The following is a 7161-nucleotide window of genomic DNA, read 5'->3' as shown; positions in this document are numbered from 1 at the left end:
GCGTCAATATCACTCACAAGCGAGACCGTGTGTCATTTCTCCTTACATCGAGTCGGTGGGCGTTGTTTCTTCTATCCACAGGAGAGCAATGCATCGATGCGAACAACACTCTCGGGTCCGGGCAGGCCTTGCGTCGTTTTTACACGCTTAGCGTTGTTTGCATCGGAAATCCTGCTACACGATAATCCGAAAACCACACTGCGTGGGTTGCGATCATACCAGCTTCCGTCAGCGATGCTGCGCGTCATTTCTCCAGCCACGTGTGCTGATCTTCCAGCCGTGCTGCAGGCGAGTGTCAATTTTCAGCCACGAAGCCGGCAGCGTGTCGATTTTTCAGCCGCATCTCGGAGTTGCATTGATCTTTTCCCCTCACGGCGGTCTGTGCATGGATTTCTCACTCTTGTTCTGTCAGCTTCTCTTTTCAGGGTCCCAGGAACTGGATGGGCACCACTTGGCAGGGCAGGAGTCTCAGCAGAGGCTCCAGGTGCTGGCAGAGAGAATCTTTCCTGTCTCTGAGACTTGAAACAACAGGAGGCAAGTTCTAATTCAAGCCCTTGGAGAGTTCTTCACAAGAGGGAAGGCACACAGAGTCCAGTCTTTGTCCTCTAGCACAGGCAGAAGCAGAAACTTAAGGATAGCTCCACAAATCACAGGCAGGGCAGATCTTCTTCCTCAGCTATTCAGCTCTTCTCCAGGCAGACGTTCCTTTTGGGTTCCAGAAGTGATCTAAAGTCTGTGGTTTTGGGTGCCCTTTTTATACCCATTTGGCTCTTTGAAGTAGGCTTATTTCAAAGAAAAGTCTCTCTTGTTTGTGAAATCCTGCCTTGCCCAGGCCAGGCCCCACACACACACCAGGGTGTTGGAGACTGCATTGTGTGAGGGCAGGCACAGCCCTTTCAGGTGTAAGTTACCACTCCTCCCCTCCCTCCTAGCACAGATGGCTCATCAGGAAATGCAGACTACACCCCAGCTCCCTTTGTGTCACTGTCTAGGGAGAGGTGCAAACAGCCGAACTGTTAAACTGGCCCAGACAGGGAGTCCACAAACAGGCAGAGTCACAGAAATGGTTTAAGCAAGAAAATGCCCACTTTCTAAAAGTGGCATTTTCAAACACACAATCTTAAAATCAACTTTACTAAAAGATGTATTTTTAAATTGTGAGCTCAGAGACCCCAAACACCCCATGTCTATCCGCTCCCAAAGGGAATCTACACTAATCATATTTAAAGGTAGCCCCCTTGTTAACCTATGAGAGGGACAGGCCTTGCAACAGTGAAAAACGAATTTAGCAGAATTTCACTGTCAGGGCATATAAAACACATTACTATGGGGGTCATTCCGACCCCGGCGGGCGGCGCCCGGCGGGCGGAAACCGCCCAAAGACCGCACCGCGGTCAAATGACTGCAGGGGTCATTTCAACTTTCCCGCTGGGCCGGCGGGCGATCTCCAAAAGATCACCCGCCGGCCCAGCGGGAAAGCCCCTGCAAAGAGGAAGCCGGCTCTGAATGGAGCCGGCGGATTTGCAGGGGTGCGACGATACAGTGGCACCCGTCGCGATTTTCACTGTCTGCTAAGCAGACAGTGAAAATCTTTGTGGGGCCCTGTGAGGGGGCCCCTGCACTGCCCATGCCAGTGGCATGGGCAGTGCAGGGGCCCCCCAGGGGCCCCACGACACCCGTTCCCGCCAGCCTCTTCCTGGCGGTGTAAACCGCCAGGAACAGGCTGGCGAGAAGGGGGTCGGAATCCCCATGGCGGCGCTGCAAGCAACGCCGCCATAGAGGATTCCCTGGGCCAGGGGAAAACCGGCGGGTAAACGCCAGTTCCCCTTTTCTGACCGTGGCTTTACCGCCGCGGTCAGAATGGCCCGGGAAGCACCGCCAGCCTGTTGGCGGTGCTTCCTCTGCCCTCCACCCTGGCGGTTTGAAACCGCCAGGGTCGAAATGAGGGCCTATATGTCCTACCTTAACCATACACTGCACCCCGTCCTTGGGGCTACCTAGGGCCAACCTTAGGGGTGTCTTACATGTAAGAAAAGGGATGATTTAGGCATGGCAAGTGGGTACACTTGCCAAGTCGAATTTACAGTTTAAAACCACACACACAGGCACTGCAGTGGCAGGTCTGAGACAAGTTTACAGAGCTACTAATGTGGGTGTCACAACCAGTGCTGCAGGCCCACTAGTAGCATTTTATTTACAGGCCCTGGGCACCTCTAGTGCACTGTACTAGGGACTTACTAGTAAATCAAATATGTCAATCATGGATGAACCAATTACATACACATTTTGTATAGGAGCACTTGCACTTTAGCACTGGTTAGCAGTGGTAAAGTTCCCAGAATAACAAAACAGCAAAAACAGTCTAGCACACATCAACAACCTGGGAAACAGAGGCAAAATGTTAAGGGAGACCACGCCAAGGATGAAAAGTCTAATCGGTAGTCTCCCGAGAGGGGATACATCCATGCTTACTGGATCTAACAGAGTAGTGATGACAGCAGCGAGGCATTTCGAGAGGACCTGAGTGTACATTCTGCAGTCACTATTTATCAAAGATATTGGGATATCTGAACCACAATGTAAGGGATCTTTATTCTTCTTAACACAAATAGAGATGTACGCCTCTCCCCAGGAAGGCAGAATTGATGCTAAGAAAGTCAGCGAATTAACCAACACAGTGAATAAGGGAACCAAAATATAATTGAAATGTTTATAGAATTCGGTTGGAATAGTGAAAGGAGCCGCCGCCTTACCGTTAGCCAGTTGCATAACAACTGTTTCAACCTCGTCCCCAGTAACTGCCCTGTCTAATATAGTTCTTTGCTCCTCCGTGAGCCGACTCCAACAGAGTTTCATATCCTGTGTAGCATCAGATTCCTCTCTATATAAGTCTGAGTAAAACTCCTGAAACACTGCTAGTATTGGAGGCCCACCATGGACTACCCGCCCCTTAAAATTTCTTATACCATAAATCATGTCAATTGAAAGGACAGAACATGCCCCATCTCTTCAGTATTCTCAAAATACATCAATGTCCTGCATGGTATGGACGGGCTCCCATTGCTCAGGTGAAGTTTTCCAGGCCCTGCAGCTGATGATGCCAGGTGCTCAGGCGGGTAAGGTGGACGGCCGTTTGGGAGCATGGGGAACATTGCGGCGAGTATAGGGTCCTCCGTTTGCATCCACAGTATGTGCATCTGGGTCAAATGGCCGGCTCTGGTGGCTCATCTATCCAGAGTTTGGAATTGCCTGTTGGAGTTACTGCTGGGCTGGCCACCAAGGCTGCTGAGGTGCCCAAAAAGAAGCCCAAAGAGTCTAAAGAACACTACGAGGCTAAGGAGCCCCAGGAGCTGAAACTGTCTTGTGAGGAACAGCCAATTCATGACGTTATTATTGAGACCGGTGTTCTGGCTGATTCAGGATCCTCCCTGGTGCCCTGCCTCCCTGGGGGGGGGCAGAGCAAGGCGATAGAGCTGAGGAGCATGCAGGCATACAGGAGCAGTGGGCTCCTTTTTGTATACTGCTAAGCATACTATTGTAGATTTTTTTGGGCTAAAGTGCGTAAGGCTGGGAGACTCCACTGTCTCTCCGTGTGCTACACTGGCTGATAAATTGCCAGCCTCTCCCGGTATTGTTGAAACTGCTGACTCTTCTACAATTGAGAGGGGTAGGAATTATAATGACAGTGGGCAGTGGTCCAGGTAGGTTTAGGGGCTGCTTCCTCTCAGCAACCATTCAACTTTGAGGGGCCTCAGCCTTAGAAGAGTTTGGCATAGGTGAGCTGCACGATATCCAGGAGGCCCAAGAGGCCTTTTTCTCCTTATCTGACCCCTCAGAGACTGACAGTTGGGCGGCATCGGACTCAGAGTTTGAGTATAGTGATGAAGACGGCTGGGAGAGCAGGGGCAAGCAAGTGTATTGAATGCTGGGGGTCTATCTAAACTGGACACTGCAGGATCAGTTAATGACTTGGTGCGACCCCGGAAAGCAGTGGGGCCCCCTCTAAAGATATGGCAGATGCTGGCGAGGATGAGCTTTTATGGGACTCAGAGGGTGTGGAACTCACTCCCACCAATACGACTCGAAGATACACTGACAAATCCACTTCTGGCTGGTTACACAATTAAACACTTCTCAGCAGCCGGACGCCCTTCGGGCAGGTCAGTAAACAGCTACTAAACCATCATCTAGTGCTGCCATATACAACCTACTCATACTACACCGAGAAGAGTATAAGAAAGAATCATTAGTCCTGAAAACCTCACATATGAAGACACAGGTTGGCCTCAGAAAAATGTTTAAGTACATAGACATTTTGCACGGCCGTCTAAACTACGTAGAGACGCAATCGGCAAATCTGGCATCATGCAGAAGCAGGAGTATAAATTAAAGTCTATGGGCCTGATTACAACTTTGGAGGAAGGTGTTAATCCATCCCAAATGTGACAGATATACCACCCGCCGTATATGAGTCCATTATATCCTATGGAACTCGTAATAGGGTGGGCAGGATATCTGTCACATTTGGGACGGATTAACACCCTCCTCCAAAGTTGTAATCAGGCCCTATGTCTCAGAAACTTGATGATGTGGAAAATCAGATGAGATGTAATAACCTCCAGGTGCTGGTGATACCGAAGGGAGTGAGGGTGACGACCCATGAAGATATATTGCCCACCTTTTCTAATAGGCTTTTCCTCAGCTGAGACTGGGACATAGATTGCCAAGTGAAGTGGGCACATAAATTCCTATTTTATAAACCTTAGCAAGGCCAGGCTGCTAAATACCCAAGAGCGATTCTGATTCACATAGGGAACTTTATGCTTCAGCAGCTAATTTTTCAGTTAGCCTGCCCTAATAATCCAGTGCATGGATGTGGGGTATGTTTTTTCATAAGGTCTGACTTCTGCCGTGAGACTGTGGAGCGTAGATGGCATCTGCAAGAGACTATCCCATCTTTTTATAAACTAGACGTCAAGGTCTCCCTGCTTTAAACGGCTAAATTGAGGATTGTATATATGGGGTAAAACAATGTACAGCCACGATCCAGAAAAGGCCCGCTTTGCTAAAGTCATGGAGGACTCTAAGGAGTAAAGCTGAGCTGTCATTTGGTTTGAGCATTGGCAGCCACTTTTGGGTGGAAAGGGACCCTCAAGAATATTCTAAGCTTTACTCTACTGAATGAGAAATCATTATGAGTGTTTGAAGCATTTTCTTTGGCATTCTTCATTTTCATCCTACTTCTCCCCTGTGGTGTGGCTGGTGGACGCGGGTCACCAGCTCTACTGTTAGGGAGATGGGGTGTAGGGGCAGTCTACCTTTGTGGACAACACAGAGTCCTACTGGATTGGGTAGGACAGGTTTGGGTATTAGGGTGGGTGCGTTTACCATTGGCGTTCAAGGTGAGGGTAAGGTGTTGTGAGGCACAGGTGTGACAAACCCCAGGGGAATTAGGAGAAGTTGTCAGGGGCCATGGGATGGGTATGTGGGCTAAAGCAGTACAAAAGAGAAAGAAATGTGTGGTTGCCGGTGGAGTTGACCTATCATTGCATATTGGGGGATTTGTTTCAGCTTTCTAATGGGTGGTGTTTGATATGGCTGCAACAAGGGGTTGCAGATCTTAAGTTGGAATATTAACGTTATGCGTTCTAGAGCGAAGACTAAGGCCCTCATTAAGACACTGGCGGTAACTGCCATGGCGACGGCTACCAACATACTGTCGCCGTGGCTACAAGCCGCTCACCTGCATTATGACCCTCTACGGTATTCCACCAGAAGGCTGGCGGAATACCACGTACAGTCATGGCGGCGGACGAAGGTAAGGTGGCGCTGCTATCAGCAGCAGCGCCACGCCAGCAAAACACTGCCTACCATATCATGAGCAATGATACGGCCTGTCGGTGTTCAGCTGGCAGACGCTGCTGCTGACAGCAGCGCTGCGTCCTGTCTCCAGCCGGAGGACCCCCTGCATGCAGGTAAGTTGGGTGCTCTGAAAGGGGAGGGGGGTGCTGTGTGTGTGTGTGTGTGTGTGTGTGTGTGTGTGTGGGTGTTGTGTGTGGGGGTGTTGTGTGTTCAGGACTGTGTTAAACTGCCTTTGTCAACCTCGCGGTTGCCATATTGACTTTTACATTTATACCTGGAATGTGATCACGTGATTTCAAAATTATAATCTACACTTAATACAACCACTTCCGATATAACAATCTACTCAATATACTTACTAACCAACGTATTGTGATGGAAAATTCCGAAAATACTTTTCATTCAATGTTTGGCCACATATAAATAAATAAACAAATGCTGAAAAAAAAACAAAAAAAAACCAAAAAATATAAATATATAACGATGCTCAACAGTTACACAATCAGTTGTAAACGGTGAAATTATTCAACAATAGTAATTTTTGATTGTGTAACCGTTGAGTATCGTTATATATTTGGTGGGGTTTTTTTTTTTGGTTTTTTTTTCAGCATTTGTTTATTTAGTTATATGTGACCAAACATTGAATGAAAAGTATTTTCGGAATTTTCCATCACAATACGTTGGTTAGTAACTATATTGAGTAGATTGTTATATCGGAAGTGTTTGTATTAAGTGTAGATTATAATTTTGAAATCATTTGATCACATTCGAGGTATAAACGTAAAAGCCAACATGGCGACAGCGAGGTTGACAAAGGCGGTTTAACGCCGAAACGTGTCCCTTCTATGCCCCATTAGCAATAATAAAAGCATTTCACAGTGCTCTTGGAGTGCCTTTCACCTTCTTGGATAATCGAAGGCAAGTGACGATATATATATATATATATATATATATATATATATATATATATATATATTTATTTATTTTTTAATTTTTTGGGTTGTTCCCCCCACCCCGCTCCCGTACCACGCACCGTGCCGCCCCTTCTTCCTTCCCCGAGCCATGACTGCTTACTGCATTCAACTGGTGGATTCAATCCAATCACTTAAAGTGTCACACCTACAAAACTGAAATCATGCTGTTTAGTACTTCAAACCCTTTTGATCCAGACCTGTGGTGGTGTGATTTGGCACACATCTCCACCACCCCCCACACACCCTCACCATTTTTGAGACCGTCAGGAGCTCAGGAGTAAAATTCTATGTTACCTTGCCCTTCCAACCAGAACCCCTCGCAGTG

The sequence above is a fragment of the Pleurodeles waltl genome, chromosome 8 (assembly GCF_031143425.1).
Source record: "Pleurodeles waltl isolate 20211129_DDA chromosome 8, aPleWal1.hap1.20221129, whole genome shotgun sequence".
Classification (NCBI taxonomy): Eukaryota; Metazoa; Chordata; class Amphibia; order Caudata; family Salamandridae; genus Pleurodeles; species Pleurodeles waltl.
The sequence above is the reverse complement of the archived record's forward strand: the minus strand, read 5'-3'. Positions refer to the sequence as shown.